Genomic DNA, 18,902 nt, shown 5'->3' with positions numbered 1-18,902 from the left:
TGTGTGTGTGTGTGTGTGTGTGTGTGTGTGTGTGTGTGTGTGTGTGTGAGGGGGCATGTTTTTTGGTTACGGATTCACTCTCCTTATTTGTTATAGGTCCATTTTTCTATTTCTTACTCAATCAGTTTTGGTAGTTTATGTCTGTCTAGGAATTTTCCCATTTCATTTAGGTAATCTAACTTGTTGGCATACAATTGTTCCTAATATTCAGTTATAATCCCTTTTATTTCTATGGGGTTAGTGGAAATGTACCCTCTTTAAAGTAATTTGAATCTTCTTTCTTTTTTCTTGGTTAATTTGTTGAACAGTTTATTAATTTTCTTGATCTCATGAAAGAATCATTTTTTAATTGATTTTCTCTATTGTTTCTATTCTCTATTTTGTTTATTTCCACTCTTTTTCCTTTATGATTTTCTTCCATGTGCTTGCTTTGAGTTTAATTTGCTTTATTTTTTTTCTTATTTCTTAAGGGTTAGGATATTTATTTGAGTCTTTCTTCCTTTTTAACATAGACATTTACCTTTATGAATTTACCTCTGAGCATTGCTTTCCTATAAATCATAAGTTTTGGTAGGCTTTGCTTTCATTTGCGGTCATCATCAAGTATTTTATATTACCCTTATGGTTTTTCTTTTGACCTACGGGTTACTTAGAAGTATGTTTAATTTCCACATATTTGTGAATTTCCCAAGTTTCTGTCTGTTATTGATTTCTAATTTCATTCCATTATGGTTAGAGAACACATTTTGGATGATTTTAATCCTTTCAGATTTATTGAGACTTGCTTTGTGAACTAGCGTATCATCTATTCTAAAGAATATTCCATGTGCTTGAAAATAATGAGTATTCTGCTGTTATGGGTAATGAATTATATAGATGTCTGTTAGATCTAGTTGATTTCTAGTGTTGTTCAAGTTTTATATTTCTTTGTAATCCTTTACCTAGTCATTCTGTTCATTACTGAAAGTAGCATATTTAAGTCTCCAACTATTATTGTTGACTTTTCTATTTCTCCTTTCAATTTGGTTACTTTTTCCTTCATGTATGTTGGGCATCTGCTGTTAGGTACATGTATGCTTGTAATTGTTATATATCTATATCTATATCTATCTATCTATCTATCTATCTATCTATCTATATCTTCTTGATTGACCTTTTATCCTTATAAATGTCTTTCTTTTTCCCTGATAATTCTTGCTTAAAATCTATTTCATTTGCTGTTAGTATAGTCAGTCACTCCAGTTTTCTTTTGTTTGTTGTTTGCTTGGTACAGTAGTCCCCCCTTATTCATAGGGTATATGTTCCAAGATCCCTAGTGAATGCCCGGAACCATGGATAATAGTACCAAGCCCTATATATAGTATATTTTCCCCCTACACAAACATACCTATGATAAAATTGAACTTAGAAATTAGGCACAGTAAGAGATTAACAATAATAACAAATAACAAAATAGAATAATTATAACAGTATACTGAAAGAAAAGTTATGTGAATATGGGCTTTCACTCAAAATATCTCACTATACTATGCTCACCCTTCTTTTCTTGAAATGATATGAGATAACAAAATGTCTATGTGATAAGATGAAGTGAGGTGAATGATGTAGGCATTGTGACACAGTGTTAGGCTACTGTTGACCTTCTGATGATATGTCAGAAGGAAGATCATCTACTTCTGGACCATAGTTGTTTGTGGGTAACTGAAACTGTGGAAAGTGACACTTCAGATAAAGGGGTATCCTATATGTCTTTTTTGCATCCTTTTACTTTGTGTCTTTGTGTGTTTTTGAATCCAGAGTGAGTCTCTTGTTGACAGCATAGAATTAGATCATTTTTCCCCCATTTTGCCATTCTCTACCTTTTGATTAAAGAGTTTAATCCACTTACATTTAAGCTAAATCTTGATAAGGTAAAATTTACATCTGCCATTTGCTATTTATTTTCTATGTATATTGTCTTCCTCATTTCTTCCATACCTGTCTTCTTTTGTGTCAAGTAGATAATTTCTAGTATGAGATTTTAATTACTTTGTTGCTTCTTTCACAATATATTTTTGAGTTATTTTCTTAGTGGCTGCCTTAGGTGTTACCATAAATTATAATTTATAATAATCTAGTTCAGATTAATACCAATTTAATTTTGATTGTATTTCAAAAACTTTGATCCTGTATAGCTCTGTTTCTCCACTTTTTAATGCTGTAGAGTCATGTATCTATACATTGTGTGTTTATCAACATAGGTTTATAATTATTCCATTTTTCAGTTGTTTTTTAAACCACAGGAAAAAAGAAGTTACAAACAAAAAATACATTTATAATATCTCTTATATTTATCTATGTAGTTAACTTTACTTGTGTTTTTTATTTCTTCATGTGAATTTGATTTGTAGTTTAATGTCCTTTCGCAACTTGAAGTGGAATTAATAACAAAAATCATATGGTCATTATGTTTGACTTCATAATACCAAAAACTCAAATTTAATCACATGGGAAAATATTCATAATATATTAATAACTGAGAAAAAGTTAATTATAAATGGGCATGTTTATCATGATCTTATTTATGTCAAATGTGGATATATTTTGCACACACACAGAAAAATTAAAAACAGACAAGAAATCTGTGTGCCAAATTATTAACAATATTTATCCCTGCATAGTGAAATTAATAGTTAATAGTTAATAATTAATAATTAAAATTTTAATTTTAAATGGTGATTTTTATTTTTTCTAAATTTTTTTCTGTGAATATATATGATATGTAAAAAGAAAACAGTACTGTTGAATATTCCTTAATAATTTCTTATTCTTCAATAAGACATTCATAGGGAGTTAAGTAAGCATAATGCTGAAAAGAATTTGCTCTGGCAATTTAGAGTAACATCTTAAACAATTGATTTCCTAACCAGGACCCAACTAGAGTATAAGCTCTTTAATAGTTCTTTATGGAGCCTGAAATCACACAGTGTTAAATACACATGAACATGACATAAATATTTGTTCAGGATATGGATCAATGACTCAATAACTCAGTGAATGAATGTATGAATAAACAGATGAAAATGATTGTAGTCTTTATATGCCTTTCTTTTTCTTGAGCTACCTGGGAGAAATTACTTATTAGAACTTTATTTGAGGCTCCTTAGTTGAAATTCTGGAATGAATGATTTATTATTTATAAAACCATATGAGATACTGGGTGAAAAGTCCTACATAAATGTGATATATTATTTTATTCATTGTGACTTTTAGAATAATCTGAAAGGCTCATAACATACCATGATTGCCAAAAGCAGCTGACAAACCTGGTTAGCTTGGTGTATTTGCTTTTAACAAATCAAAGTGAAATTGGGAGAAAAAAATCATATTCAAAGTTATTCCATATAAAATGAGACTTACCAGACTTACCAAGCCCAATGAATAATATTTGCTTTCATTTAAAAATTATATAATCCAACCATAGAATGTTTACATAGGAAAATTAAATATAGTTATTATTAATTTATACCATGGGGCATGATTAATGTTTTTTCTGCCCCAAGACTTTATTTTTTTTCCTACTTTTCTCAAACATGTTTGGCATTTAGAAGTTTTAAAGTAATTTCCCCCTTTGGCTTCACCTGGGGTCTCTGCTGTCCCAGAACCTCCTCCTGACCTCAGTGTTGTGTTTTCATTTAAAATAGGGCATGTCTATAAATGTCAGCAATACAGAGCAATTAGAAGTTTGAAAAGGGCTGTAACATAAACCAGCATTATAGTGAAATGGATATTGCCTTAAGCTGCCTGCAATTCGCTTGCTGTTGGAAAGACAATATCCTGCCATTCTCCCATGGTGGCCTTCAATTGAACACATTTGGCTGAGGATTGACCCATTATTAAGATAAGTCTCTGCCTAGTTTGAAACAATGAAGAAACACAGAGAGTGAAGCCAGCAAATTGGGCTAGTAGTCAGCCAGCACTGGGCAGAAAATGTGACACCGAAGTAGAGCTTAATAGCTGTCTGTGGTGCTATCTGTGAAATCCAATGCTGTACTGGTTCCCCCTGAATTGGATGGTAGGTGCATGCTGTTTGGGCTTGCCCAAAGTTTTCAGGGTTTTGAAGGAATTGCTGTCTATATATTTAGGCATGTGCTTCTGTTATTTTCATTTTTAATACCACCATGAGCAGCAACAACAAAAGTCCAGCACTTCTGACATTAGCTTAATTTTATTCATTTTCATTTCCTCTGCTGCTAAGAATCCAGATCACAAACTGCTTTTTGCAGTTAGAAAATGGGATATGTTTTTAGACAAGGCATATCATATTGTTCCAATTTACCCACTTCCAAAGATGCTCGACCTTTGTGCACTCACAGTGCTTTCTTTTGCTAGCTTGAGGCCTTTTGACACACTGTCAGCTGGGCTCTGGCTCGCCCCATGTGACCTCAGAGCAAACTTTCCAACAAGATAAGGTTGCTGTTGAAAGTGTCTCTTGGGCTTGCAAACTTGGTCTTGCCTGTTCTGGTGTTTAGAGGGATAACAAAATGCAAAAGAGTACCAAGCTAACGTGTATTCCTTTCCAGACTCTATCTATCTTTTGTTGGGATTTTTTTTTTTTAAGACCACATGAGATTTGGTGGTAAGGTAAGGAGAAAGTTTGGGAGACAACCTACAAAATTGCCTATTCTTTTGCTGTTATGGTGAGTCATTTTAATTAAATGTATCTCTGGTGAGGTGTTTCCATGATCCTGCTTTTTAGTTCCTAACAACATTTCATCTCGTCAAACTCAGCTTTGTAAAACTCATATGCAAAGCTGAACTGAAATGAGGGAATGTAATTGAGTGGGAGGGAAACCTATATCACTGCTCTGCTTGTAAAAAATCGTTTCTGTGCTGGCTATGAGCTATACTTTTGGCTGTCTTAGGAAAGACTTTTAAAAATCCTTGCTGTCAACAGGCTTTTGAGGTTTTCCAGACTTCAGGGAAAGTTAAATAGACCATGAAACATATAAGAAAGTATGCCCAGTCCATGAGAATTGGTAGAAACTAGAATGGTCCACAAAGGAAGTTGGCTGAATCTCTCTTGCTGGAAGTTTAGTAACATTTGGGGGCCTGCACCATTTTGCTTGAGATGGCTTAGGGAACATGGATGCTAGAGTGCCTAAAATAATTTAAATGCTAACTGTTTTTCTAGGCAAGTATGTGGATTAAACACCGTTCCATGGTCAAGGTCACCACTTTATTCCAGATTCAATGTAAATGCTTTGTCTTCACTTTCTTGGAATGCTTTTCTGTATAACTACATACAATTGTTTCTGAACAGATCTATAATGCTCTTTTATAGTGAGTACAGTATTTCTACTTCTCACTAAATGAAGAAATTGACTTCAGAGACAACTGGAATGATACTTCTGACAGACTTCATAAACCAAGATAGTTCCTGCAACATTGAGACCACAGAAATCACTAAAACGCTAAAATTAGAATCACCCAATTTACATTGTTTTCATTATAAATCTAGTTCTCAGTATTCTCAGTTACCTTTTTTACATATGCCTTGTCAACTACAACTTCCACATGACAGCCATTCAAAAATTTTCTGTAACATTTGCAAACTCTCTAACCCACCTTTGTTTTCCTCCCCTTAATCAACAACCTCACTCTCATGGACAAAGAACATAGAATACACTCAGAACTTCCTCAAAATTTTGGCTCCAAAACAATCTATATCTCTGCCCATCATTTCTTCCTCTCAAAAGAAAGGTAGATTTCACCTCTGATAATTTACAAGTAAACTTCCACTTGGGTATTTGCTTCTTTCCAATTCTTAGGTCTTTTTCATCAATGGCTTCCTCGTCTCCTTAAATGGTTAGAAGGGTATGTGAATTCTTCTTACTACACATCCTTGCCAAACTTGGTATTTCTGGTGTTTTCAAGTTTTAGTCATTTTGGTATGTAGTCATTATCTCATTGTATTTTCAATTTGCATTTTCCTGAATACTAGTAAAGTTAAACACATTAACAATGTCTATCGGTCACTTGGATGTTATCTTTTTGAAGTACATGTTCTTTGAAGTAACTTTCTTTTCTCTGACATTCCAAAACATTATATGTAGCCTTTACCATTGTTTGCTCTATACTCTTTTGTATCTTATGCACCTTATGCTGTTATTCTGGGTGTTCTTTTCCTGATCTTTTTTTCAGGCTATAAGTTTTCTCTTTAATTGTGTTGGTCTGTTGGCAAAGCCACCTATTAAATTCTTAATTTTGTTTATTGAGTTATTTAGAATTTCTATCTGGATGCTTTTAATATTTTCAAGTTCTTTCATCAATTTTTTGTTTTGTCTTTTATCTCCTTGGACAGCATTTGAAGTTATTTTAAAATCTCTATCCATGAGTACCAATTTCTGAAGCCCCTGTGGATCTTTTTCTGTTGTTTGCTTTTTCTTTTTTATTGCTGTTTTGCTTTTGCTCATGTTGCCTTGTCTTCTAGTATGACTGCTTATTTTTGATTATGTGGAGGATCTCAGATTTAAGAATTTTGTAGATATAACCTGCAGGCTAGAACAATGTTATCATATCACAAAAAGGATCTAAATTTGCATGTGTTTTTGCTAGGAGCTTATGCTCTGGAGGATGCCTGGTGATACTAAGGGTGATACACCATTAATAAATTTCTTTAATCTAATTTAAGAGACAGGTGATGCAGAGAAACTGCAGTGCTCTGAGAAGAATGGTCAATTTTTGGTTTACTTTTATACCTAGACGGCAGCTTTGTAAGGTCCCAGACTAAAGTGTAAAGGATTTACTGAAGCCATTTCCCTTGGTAGACTCTGGACTCAACTTTAGTTCTCTTAGACCTATGAGGCTGTCAAAAGCACAGCCCAAACTCTCAAAAGCTTTCTTTGTCATTGTCAAACTTTCCCAGGATAAAGTAACCCTAAATTCTGTGCTTACCTTCGTGGGCCTCTCTCCTTATTTTAGATCCTTTACTATTATGTTGGTTCTCTGATTTATTTAAGGATGTGAGTCTTTAGTTTTTAAAATATTTTATCTAGATTTTCCAGTTGTTTTCAGTGGGAGACAAATTGTTTTGTCTTCCATTAGTGGAATACCTTACTGTTATCTTACTGCTTTTGATATTGCTATTTCTTGGTTTTATCATCTAAAAATTTCTTGGAAGGCTCCTTTTCCTCTGTACTGCCTCTGTGCCTCTCTGGAACTATGTCCGTGGCCTTCTTTTTAACATCTTTCTGGGTCTTTTCATCTAGTCACAAGCTTTCAATTACCAGACCAACTATATGGAGCCCAAATCTGTATCTTTATCCAGATTTCTTTCTTTTGAGTGAAACATTCTATCTCCAGTAGCCCAACATATGTGTACACCTAAATAATTTGAAGACAGCTCAGTCTTTAATGAGTAAATCAACATTTTATTAGGCCTATTCCTATCCCTGTCTAGGACTTAATCATACTGCTATATTACTTAATTTTTGGATAGGATCATCAACAAATGCTATCATCTCTTAATAATATTACCACTTTTCCACATTTGGATCCTCTCTTATTCTTTCTCCGACTTTCTGCTCCCAATCTAATTAATCATTGATCATATTGATTTTTCTTCCTAAGACTTCTCTAGACAACCACCTTTCTTTTTTTTAAACTTTAGAGACATATAGGTCATTTCCTCTGACAACAGTGATGGTTCACTGTTTAGTGAATGATTTAAGGTAAATTACTTAACGAGTCTATGTTTCTGTTTCCTTACCTGCAAAATAAGCATGATAAAAATAATACCTACCTAAAGTAGATTACATACATTGCTACAACTTTTCCTCCTCAATCTACCCTTCCCTTTGCAATGTAACTTTGCAGCATCTATCAGCAAGAGATGAGGTTGATTTTCCTATCTTGAAATCAGAGCTGGACTGTGACCTGCTTTGGTTAATAGAGTGAAGAAGATATTGTGTATACCAGGACTTAAAAGGCACTTAATGCTACTGGTGTCTGAAAACTTGCCCAACTATTATGTGAACAAGACTGAGCCAGTCTTCTGGGGAAACAGACCCCATGTGGGATAGAGACAAACCTTCCTGACTGAGGCCATTATAGATCATAGCAACTGACTAAAGAGTATGTGTGATACTAGCCAAGATCAGAACTACCAGTTTAGAGAATTATGTGCTAAATAAATGATTGTTATTTTAAAGTACTATGTTTTGGGTTATTACCCAGAAAAAGTCAATTGATAACACTACTTCATAGGGTTATAGTGAAGATTAAATGAGTGAATATGCATAAAGTGCTTAAAACATTGTCTACTACACAGTAAGCATTATTAATTAATTTTATTTATTTATTAAGTAGGCTCCATGCCCAGTATGGACCCCAACATGGGGTCTGAACTCATGACCCTGAGATCAAGACCTGAGCTGAGATCAAGTGTTGAATGCTTAACCAACTGAGACATCCTCATGCCCCCACAGTAAGCATTATTTAAATGCTAGTTATTATTATTCTTTGCCTCTTTATCCCCACTGCTATGACTTTTGACTCTCATCACCTATTACTTATTAATTGTTTCTTTTGCTGCTAATCTTTTTCCCCTCAAGTCCATTCTCCACAATTGCCTCTTGAGTGCTCTTCTAAAACACAAGTTCAATCATATCCATTTCCTCTCTAAAACTGAACTGAACCTTTTATAGTTACATTTAAGTCCAAATTCTCTGTTTAGTTATTTAAAGCCTGTCCAATTTTATTTTTTTATATATTACCTTGATTCATTTATGTTTTTATCAATGCCTGTTATGTTATATTGATTACTAGTAAAACAACTAAAAGTAGGACAGAAAATATTTTTTACAGCATAAAGATAATTACTTTGTAGTTGAGTCAGTGTGGTGTTTGTGGTCAATTTGGTTAATACTGGATGGAAGATCCAGAATATAACAATAATCCCAATATTTATCACATTAAACTAAGATTTGCTTTATCACACATTTTCCATAAACTAATCCACCATAAAATGCTATCTGTAAATTGCTGATGTTAGATTTATTTGCACTATAAATCAGCATGGTCATTGATGAAATGTTCTACTTCAGGAATTTCCAGATGCAGCTCCCCTCATTGATACCAGATTGCTACATAAGATAAAAGCTGGGGAGTTTAAAAAAATATGAATATTCCAGTGCCATCAAAAACTATTGAATATGAATTTCTATTGGTACAATTAAGGAATCTGTGTGATTTCAGAGAACTTTTGGCTCATAGATCTCTGTTATAGCTAAGGAAAATTTTTAGTTATTTTGGAGTTAACTGAAAACTCTTTAGGACACAAGAAGCTTAAAGAATATATGAGACTGGAATATATACGGGACTTGAATTCTCTTTCAAGAATGAGAAATTGTATGTTGATTATTTTTGTATTTTACCAACTGTAGATCTGATACTTGTTAATTAACCATCGTACTATTTGTTAGAAGAGTAGTAGAAGCACAACATTTTCCATAGTGGATTTTATTTTGATTGAACTAAGCAAGATTTTGAATATGCTTTCTGATTTTTTTTAAAATTTGGATTCCTTTTAGAAATACATAGTTGATAAAATTAAAAGTGTTCTGGACCCTGTATAGGCCAAGGCTAAAATTTTGACTTTAACTCAATTCTTTCATATTTTACATGGAGATATTAAAAGTGCCCAATGCAAGGGGGACCAATTTGTTGATAGAGGAAGATTCTGAACTCACCTCCTCTAACAGACACCAAATTCATAGCTATGTGTAGATCATTTCCCTCTGAAAAAGATCTGAAAACTAGATGAACTGCCCTACACAACAAAGGCTAAAAGGGCCACATTGTGATGGGTGGGAGAAGCAGAGACATGGTCTCACAAAAAATCCCAATCGCCATGTAGCAATACACAATAGAGAGGGATTTCACCAACAGGTACCTCTCCTGGTGGAGTGAAAGTTTAATACCCCAGATCAGGCACCCTGGCCACAGGGATCTGCCTGTTATGTTCATCCAAAAAGATGAACAGCCAGATTGTCATTGGAAGGTCAATGGGACTGATGTCCAGGGGTCCCAAAATGCTATAGGAAACTGGAATTCTCTTCTTGGAAGATTCATGTGTGGTCTTACTCACCCCAAGACCCAGAAAAAACAGCACTTTGAAAAGTGCCTGGAAGGTGATTCATTTGCTGATCAGGGGGCATTGACTAAAGGGATGGTGGACATTGGAGATGTTCCCTGGAGATAGAGTCACTGGTGGATGCCATTTTTACATTCTTCACATAGTTTGCTAAGGTAAGTGGGCAAGCTTGGACACAGTGCCTTCCACTGCCTTGCTGGGATGGGCAAAGGTGAGCAGTGGTGGCACTTGCTGAGACCAGAGAGCATGGGTGGTTGCAGTGTTTCTCTGCTCCCTGGCTTGGGTTGACAAGTGCAAATGGTCATGAGGTTCTTCCACTCCCTAGCTAAGTCTGTGAGAATGAGTGGTTGCAAAACTCCTTGGGCCCCTGGCTGGGGTTGGCAAGTGCAAGCAGTCATGACATTCCTCCATTTCCCACCTAAACCTGGCATACATGTGCACATAAGGCATTCTCCCACTGAATTGCTAAATCCCATGGGCATGAACAGAAAAGACATTTTCCTGATGCCCTTTTGAAGCTGGTGAACATGTCTCAGCTGCCTTGCTAAAGCCAGTGGGAGTACATGATCAACACAGGGGACACCTCTTGATTGCTTGGCTCTGGTCGCCAAGAGGGCTGGTATTCTAGAGCTCCACAGTACTAAAAAAATTAGAAAGACAGCTCTTGGCAGACTACCACTCCCAGGGCACTGCAAAAATATCAGACTAAAACATAACCCAAGTTTTCTTATGAAAAAGACCTATTTACTTAGCCTGGAGCTTTGGCCTGAGGAACAGGGTTCAGATTTCCCACATATCTAAAACCTAGGGAGGAGCTCCTGGAAAAAAAGCAGGGACACACCATCCTTGTATACTTCCTTGGCCTCAATACAGATTGATGACACTTACTAGAAAAGAACTCCAATTTTTTGCAACAATTCTCCAGGGGATACCTTCAGATCTTCTGGTCTAGAGGCCAGCAGGGATTATGATTGTGGACCATGAGACTAAATGTATTTACATACTTTAAACACTGCTGCCTGAGGATCTGACTTCCAATCATTCTGAATCTAGGTGCTAAATAAGAATCCTCCCTTTGGATCATTGACAAGTCTTGACACTTCCTAACAACGGGGTCATGTCTGGGCTCTGTGTTGACTTGGGTGTGTGGGGGGGGCGGGGGCGCAGGTGATGCAAGAATACTCTACCTGAATTACTCAGATTTGAAGGAGAGATAACAAGTTTCCCAGTTAAGCAAAAACTAAAGGAGTGCCTCACTACTAAAGTGGTCTTACAAGAAATATTAAAGGGATTTTTTTAAGCCAAAAAAAAAAATGGCACTAATTAATATAAAGAAAACACACAAAAGTAAAAAAATCTCATTGGAAAATGTAAATATATAGTAAAGGTAGTGGATCAATCACTTAAAGCTACTAAGAAGTTTAAAAGAAAAAAGTAGTAAAATTAACTAAAATTACAATAATTAGTTAAAGGGTACATAAAATAAAAGATGTAAAAAGTGACATCAGAAATATAAAATGAGGTGAGGAAATAAATATGTAGAGTTTTGGAATGTGTTTAAAGTTAAGTTGCTATTAACTTAAAATAGAATCTAAAGAATCTAAACATAACACTAAAGGAAGTCATCAAACCAAAACGAAAGAGAGAAACAGACAAAAGGAACAGAGAACTACCAAAACAGCCAGAAAACAACAAAATGGCCATAAGTACATATCTATCAATAATTACTTTAAATGTAAATGGACCAAATAATCCAATTAAAGACATAGAATGGCTGAATGGATTTAAAAGAAAAAAGACATATCTATGTGCTGCTTATAAGAGACTCACTTCAGAAATAAGGGCACACACAGACTGAAAGTGAAGGAATGGAAAAAGATATTTCATGTAAACTGAAACAAGGAGAAAGCTGACAAAGTTATACTTATGTAAGAAAAAATAATTGTTAAAACAAAGATTGTAATAAAAGACAAAGAGGGGCACTACGTAATGATAGAAGAGTCAATCCAACAAAAACATAACATTTATAAATATATATGCACCCAACATAGGGGCACCAAAATATAAAAGCAAATATTATGATATCTAAAGGGAAAAATTGATAGTAATATAATAATAGTAGGGAATTTTAATACCCTACTTAGATCAATAGGTCATCCAGACAGAAAATCAATGAGAAAAAATTGGCCTTAAATGACACATTAGCCCAGATGGACTTAATATATACAGAACATTCTATTCAAAAACAGCAAAATACACATTTTCTCAAGTGCACATGGAACAGATCACACAAAACAAGTCTCAATAAATTAAGGATGATTGAAATCATATCAAGCATCTTTTCTGACCACAATGGTATGAAACTAGGAATCAATAACAAGAAGAAAACTGGAAAAACTACAAATACATGGAGATTAAGCAACATGTTACTGAAAAACTACTGAGTCATAGAAAAAAATCAAAGGAGAAATTAAAAAAATACCTATAGACAAATGAAAACAGAAATATGACATACCAAAATCTATGGGATGCAGCAAAAGTGGCTTTAAAAGGGAAATTCATAGCAATATAGGCTTACCTCAAGAACAAAAGAATTCTCAAATAAACAATTTAAATTTACACCTGTTGAAACTAAAATAAGAAAAACAAAGTCCAAAGTTAATAGAAAAAAGAAAATAATAAACATTGGAGCAGAAATAAATGAAATAGAGATTAAAAAGATAATAGAGAAGATCAATAAAACTAAGAGCTTGTTCTTCAAAAGATAAACAAAATTGACCAACCTTTAGCTAGACTGACCAAGAGAAAAAGAGATCAAGTAAAAAAATCAGAAATGAAAGAAGAGTAGTTAAAAATAATGGCAGGGGCGCCTGGGTGGCTCAGTCAGTTAGGTGGCTGCCTTCTGCTCAGGTCATGATCCCTGTGTCCTGGGATCAAGCCCCGCATCGGGCTTCCTGCTCAGTGGAGAGCCTGGTTCTCCCTCTCCCTCTGCCTACCACTCTGCCTACTTGTGCTCTTTCCCTCTCTGTCAAATAAATGAATAAAATCTTAAAAAAATAATGCCAGAGAAATACATATGATCATAAGAGACTACTATTAACAATTATATGCCAACAAATTGGACAACCTAGAAGAAATGGATAAATTTCTGGAGATTTAAAATCTTCGAAGAGTAAAATCTGAATAGACCAATTATTAGTAAGGAGATTGAATCAGTAATCAAAAACCTGAGAACAAAAAAAAGTCCAGGACCAGAAGGCTTCACTGATGAATTCTACCAAACATTAAAAGATGCTTTTAATATCTATCCTTCTCAAACTCTTCCAAAATATTGAGAAAAAGGGAAAGCTCCCAAACAATTTTTAGGAGGCCACAATTAGGCTGATACCAAAACTAGACAAAGACACCACACACACACAAAAGTAACAGGCCAATATACCTGGTGAATATAGATGCAAAAATTCTTAACAAAATATTAGCAAACAAAATTCAAAAATACATTAAAAAGATCATATACCATGATCAAGTGGGATTTATTCCAGGGATGCAAGGATGATTCAACATCTGCAAATCAATTAACATGATACACTACATTAACACAATGAAATATAAAAATCATATTATCACCTCAGTAGATGCAGAAAAAGCATTTGATAAAATTCAACATCCATTTTTGATAAAAACTCTCCACAGATTGGGTATAAAAGGAGCATACCTCAACATAATAGAAGCCATATATAACAAACCCACAGCTAATATCATACTTAATGATGACAAGCTGAAAATATTTCCTTTAAGATCAAGAATAAGACAAGGATGCCACTCTTGCCACTTTTATTCAACATAGTACTGGAAGCCCTTGCCAGAGCAATTAGGCAAGAAAAAGAAATAAAAGGCATCTGGATTGGAAAGGAAGAAGTAAAACTGTCACTATTTGCAGATGACATGATATTATACATTGAAAACTCTAAAGGCTCTATCAAAAACTGTTAGAACTTATAAATGAATTCAGCCATCAAAAGAATGAATTCTTGTCATTTGCAACTAGAGTGAGGTAAGTCAGTCAGAGAAAGAAAAATACCATTGAAAAATACCATTTCACTCATATGTGGAATTTAAGAAACAAAAGAAACAGATGAACATAGGGGTAGGGAAGGAAAAATAAAATAAATGAAAACAGAAAGGAAGGCAAACCATAAGAGACTATTAACCATAGGGAACAAACTGAGGGTTGCTGGAAGGGAGGTAGATGGGGGGATGGGCTAAATGGGTGATAGACATTAAGGAGGGCACTTGTTTTGATGAGCACTGAGTGTTATATGTAAGTGATCAATCACTAAATTCTACTCCAAAACCAATACTAAACTATATGTTAACTAACTTGAATTTAAATAAAAAAAAAACACAAAAAGTAATTTATACCCTAGATCACCCCTACTAGGAACAACAGTTGATTTGCTTTAGCTTGGTTTTCTCTGTTACTATAATAATTGTGAAATTCTCTTAGCAAGCACCTACTTATATATCAATTTTTCTTTAATTGAATACTTTTGAGAAGTGCATAGGATATGTTTTAGTTCAAGATCAGAAGATCTATTTCCATACAGCAACTTATATATACAGAATTGGGCTTGAGAATTTTAAAATGAGACAATCATGCATATTTGCTTTCTTATATTAAAGTATCAGGTATAAAATAAAGATGAGAGGAAAGCAACTTATAATCATATAGCCTTTCCCTTTTATAGAGGTAGCATTTTTAAAGTTTACAAAGCCCTTCTCCTTACATCATCAGGATGAACCTAAGAATAATGTACAAATAGCATATATGTCAAACTATGATAGAGAGCTTAATGTTACATTAAGTGCAAGAAAAGTAGATGATGCTGAATATTGCATATTAAAGCTCATGATTTCTTGAAGATTTCTGGTCCTCGTTGGAGAAGACAATGGTAATTTAAAAAAAAATCTTAGGTACAGTGGTCTGTGGGAGTAGTAATCTGAGAATTTGTGCCTTGAATATTTTTCTTTCTTTGGATACATAAAGTAGCAGAGCATGACTCCATGTGGGTTGGTTCCACTTTGTGTTTTGGCTTTTGTATTCCAAAATGGAATAGTTTTCCTTGGCAGACTCCACAGTAGAGTAAGTCTAGTGTAGGTGGAGTGCATATGTATTTTATTTTTTTTTTAAAGGAGAATAGGGATTTGCACAGTGACCCAGATGTGTGCTCTCTGAACTCCAACTGTCTGTGTTCAAATATGCAATGTGAAGTGAACAGGATTTAAAGAGACCCTTTGGATACCTTGAGGGTATTTCTTGCACAGTGTTTTGGCAGCATGCTCTTCTAGCTGAATTAGATTTATTGCTGAAGCACTAAATCTTCATTATATGTGACAACCTTACTCCCCTGCCGTCCTGGTCCCTTTCCATTCACAGTCTTTTTTTTTTTTTTTATTCCAACATCTTTTTCTTCCCTTTCCCTAGCCCCAAGATCCCAAAATATTCTACATTCCAGTCTATCTCAGAGTTAAAATTGCATTAAATTTCTGAATGTGTCATTCACAGATGTCAGAAAGTAGAAAGAATGGTAAAGGTTAAAGATGTCTCATCCAATCCATCAGTATTTAGCCAGGAGTGCACTGGAGCTTTTAAAAGTGATCTATATGGCTAGATGCCTGACATAACTCTATCAGTGAGAAACAGTCACAAACATTCTGGCTAGGCGTAGTTACAGGTGAGTATTGAAAAAGAATACTATCTCAGGTGTGAGGTCCTGAAGCTGTCACATTTCTATCCAGCACTGTAGGCCAGGGTAAAGAGTCAGCACACATATTCAGTGGACTTAATCTCCTGTTGAACTACTTTGGAATGTTTAATAACTTAAGAAAGACTAGACCAGATGCACTTTAGAATAATTGGATAAATTTAGAAATATCAAGAAGGCTAATTTTAAAAATCCTACCTGTATAAGTAATTCCACCCAGACCCAAATTGCTTATTAATTATCTGGCTTGTTTAAAAGTTGTGATATTGTTGTATATTATTTGTCTGCTTACCACAGTAACAATAGATTTGAGGAATATCAATCATTATATATGAAGTTAGCAAATATACCTTGCCATACCTCATATAGGTACTGCATGAAAGTCATTTGTTCATTCACTCACTCATTTATTCATTTAATAAATATTGAATACCTGATATATGCCAAACACTATGAGATGTATAATTGTGAACAAGACCAACAAAAGGTGCCCCTCTCAGTGAGCTTACATGAAGAGGTGAGATTCAGAGAAGTAGGCAATTATAAATGCTGAAGAAGGATAGCATGTAAGGTATAGTAGTACAAAGGGCTTTTAACTGAGCTTCTTGTGGGGCATGGGGGAGAGGAGAAGGGAACAGGAGGATGATGGTTAGACTGAAATCTGAATGGTTAGTAGAGTTAGCCATTTGAAATAGGTGGTGTCAAGTAAAGGCACATAAAAAAGATTGAAGGTGAGAATGCAAATGACTGATAGGAACTGAAAGCAGTTCTGTTTGTCTGGAGCATTTAGAGTAAGGAGAGAAGAGCAAGAGTTGAGGTACCCAAAGGAAACAGGATGCTTGTAGATGTGAACTTGGTGAAGAACTTCCGTTGCACATCTACTGTTCATAGACCGTTATTTATGGAGCTTCCTGATTCCTACAGAAATGTACTTCACCTGCCCAGTGTGCTTTAAAACATTAAATGCTGCTTTCAGCTGCCATTGTGTTCAGCTTCTAGATATATGAAAGTGACAGAAGTAGGGAGACAAAGAAACAAGCAGTAAGTACATGTTTTCCTAACCCATTGAAAACCTGTACATCTTCTTTTGCAGTTAAGAAAGAGGCAATGCCATTGCTACAAAAATGAAAAGATATTTATAAAAGCAAGTAACACATGAGGAACATAAATGACAAAACTAAACAAAAAACAAAGCTACCTTGGAAAATTTAAAATAGTTTAGCCTAAACCTAAAGCAACAAGGAAATTATGATTTAAAAAAATATTAAATAGAAGAAATCATTCCATAACAAGAAGTATCTCACCATGCTCTAGACTTCTTTGGAGAGTACTGTGGTTCCTGTCATGAGAAGTAATCCAACCAGATGGCAGGACTTCCACTAACCCATGTTATTGTGGTGGGGTTCCTACAGATGCAGAATATTATTTATTCATGATGCTGAAACATGACTTTGCATTCTTCCAGGGGCTAAGTTCACTTTAAATGAATTTAATAGTGGATTTGGGGACAAGTGCTGCTCCAAATCACTTCCGCTGAAGTCTGATTCCTTTCCCTGATGTCAGTGGCAGTTGTGTGTAAGAATTTGGCCCACTGTCCTAAAGATTACCCAGTTTGTTGTGGTCTTTGGAGTACAGTCTTAACCCCAGAACCTCAACACAACTGAATTTTAACGGCAGGTGCAATTTCCCAAGAACATAGGTCAACAAGCTTTCCAGGTGTTAAATATATACACATTGTAATATACACCTTAGAACTTTAATTGACATACCTTTCTGCTAAATTGTTCTTTGTAGTCGGTGGTTTGTTGAGACCTTTCTTGGTGTGTTCTTTTATAAATGAGAACAGGTTTGTTACTTTAAATTTGGCTAATATACAAATATGATAAACTCATTTTTAAAAAAGCCTCCAAAATTTTCCCAGGTATGTTTTCAGTGTAGACATAATGAATCTTACTTGCAATAATTTCTTATTTGCCAAAGACTTCTTCACAAAACACACTGGGTAAAATGGCCATGTATCTACAAAAGAAAGTAAAGAGCACATCCAACTTCATACAGTTTATAAGATATGCTTAATGGTGCAGTTTTTTTTTTTTTACAATTTCTTCCAATCCTTTAAAAACTACTTGACATGTCATCTTTGTCATGAACTCTTTTCTGAATTTTGTAAGTCAGATTTGATACTGGTTTTATTTCAGTCTCTTACTACTATCTTAAACCTCTCTTCATTTTTGTCTTGTATGTACTTGTGAACTCTAATCTGTTCATTTTAAAGAAATTTGGATTAGAGACCCTGCATTATCTGTTTTAAGCACCCTACATTGTATAGGTGGGTACCTCTTATATAATATGCCCTAGAGGAAATAGTGTGATATACTGGAAGAAAGGAAAGGGAGGGCTTTGGAGTCAGACACACATGGCTTGATTCCTGTAGTTGTAGTTCCTGAGCTAAATGGCTATAGGAAACATACTTAAACTTTCTGTTCCTCAGTTTTCTCACTTCTAAAATAAGAACATTAACACATACTGTGCAAGTCTGTGCACTTAGAAGGCACTAAATAATTGTTACCTTCTTTGTATGCTTGAGTAGAATTTCAATTTTTTTTAAAGATTTTATTTATTTATTTGACAGAGAGAGACACAATGAGAGAGGGAACACAAGCAGGGGGAGTGGGAGAGGGAGAAGCAGGCTTCCCGCAGAGCAGGGAGCGCGATGCAGGGCTCCATCCCAGGACCCTGGGACCACAACCTGAGCCGAAGGCAGACGCCCAATGACTGAGCCACCCAGGTGCCCTAGAATTTCAATTTTTAATTCAATAGAAGTATCTTGTGTTTTCCAAGGTATATGTTTTCCTTGTACACATTTAGAGATATAATAACTTTTCCAGTTATTATAACCAAGTAGTTGAATTTACCTCTAAAAGTTATAATATCTAAAAGAACAGCCCTGCCTTACGTTTAATGTACAGTGTGGTGTGCTTAAAGATACTTATAACCTTTTT

At 34.8% G+C, this 18,902-nt stretch overlaps 1 long non-coding RNA gene across 3 annotated transcripts in view; it reads left to right on the top strand.

Moving 5' to 3' along the window:
• Positions 1-1,663: 1,663 nt before the first annotated feature.
• Positions 1,664-18,902, top strand: part of LOC141372987 (uncharacterized) — an 88,765-nt gene continuing 71,526 nt past the window's right edge. For 2 of the 3 annotated variants that reach the window (XR_012378561.1, XR_012378559.1), the window contains exons 1-2: positions 1,664-1,736; positions 8,347-8,467. This is a non-coding gene — a long non-coding RNA (uncharacterized lncRNA). The remainder of the gene's footprint in view (positions 1,737-8,346; positions 8,468-18,902) is intronic. The other variant, XR_012378560.1, reaches the window with a different exon arrangement.

Source organism: Callorhinus ursinus, unplaced genomic scaffold (assembly GCF_003265705.2).
Source record: "Callorhinus ursinus isolate GAN/ISIS: 27379988/994484 unplaced genomic scaffold, GSC_fseal_2.0 scaffold6, whole genome shotgun sequence".
NCBI lineage: Eukaryota > Metazoa > Chordata > Mammalia > Carnivora > Otariidae > Callorhinus > Callorhinus ursinus.
This window is presented reverse-complemented; position numbering and strand designations above follow the sequence as displayed.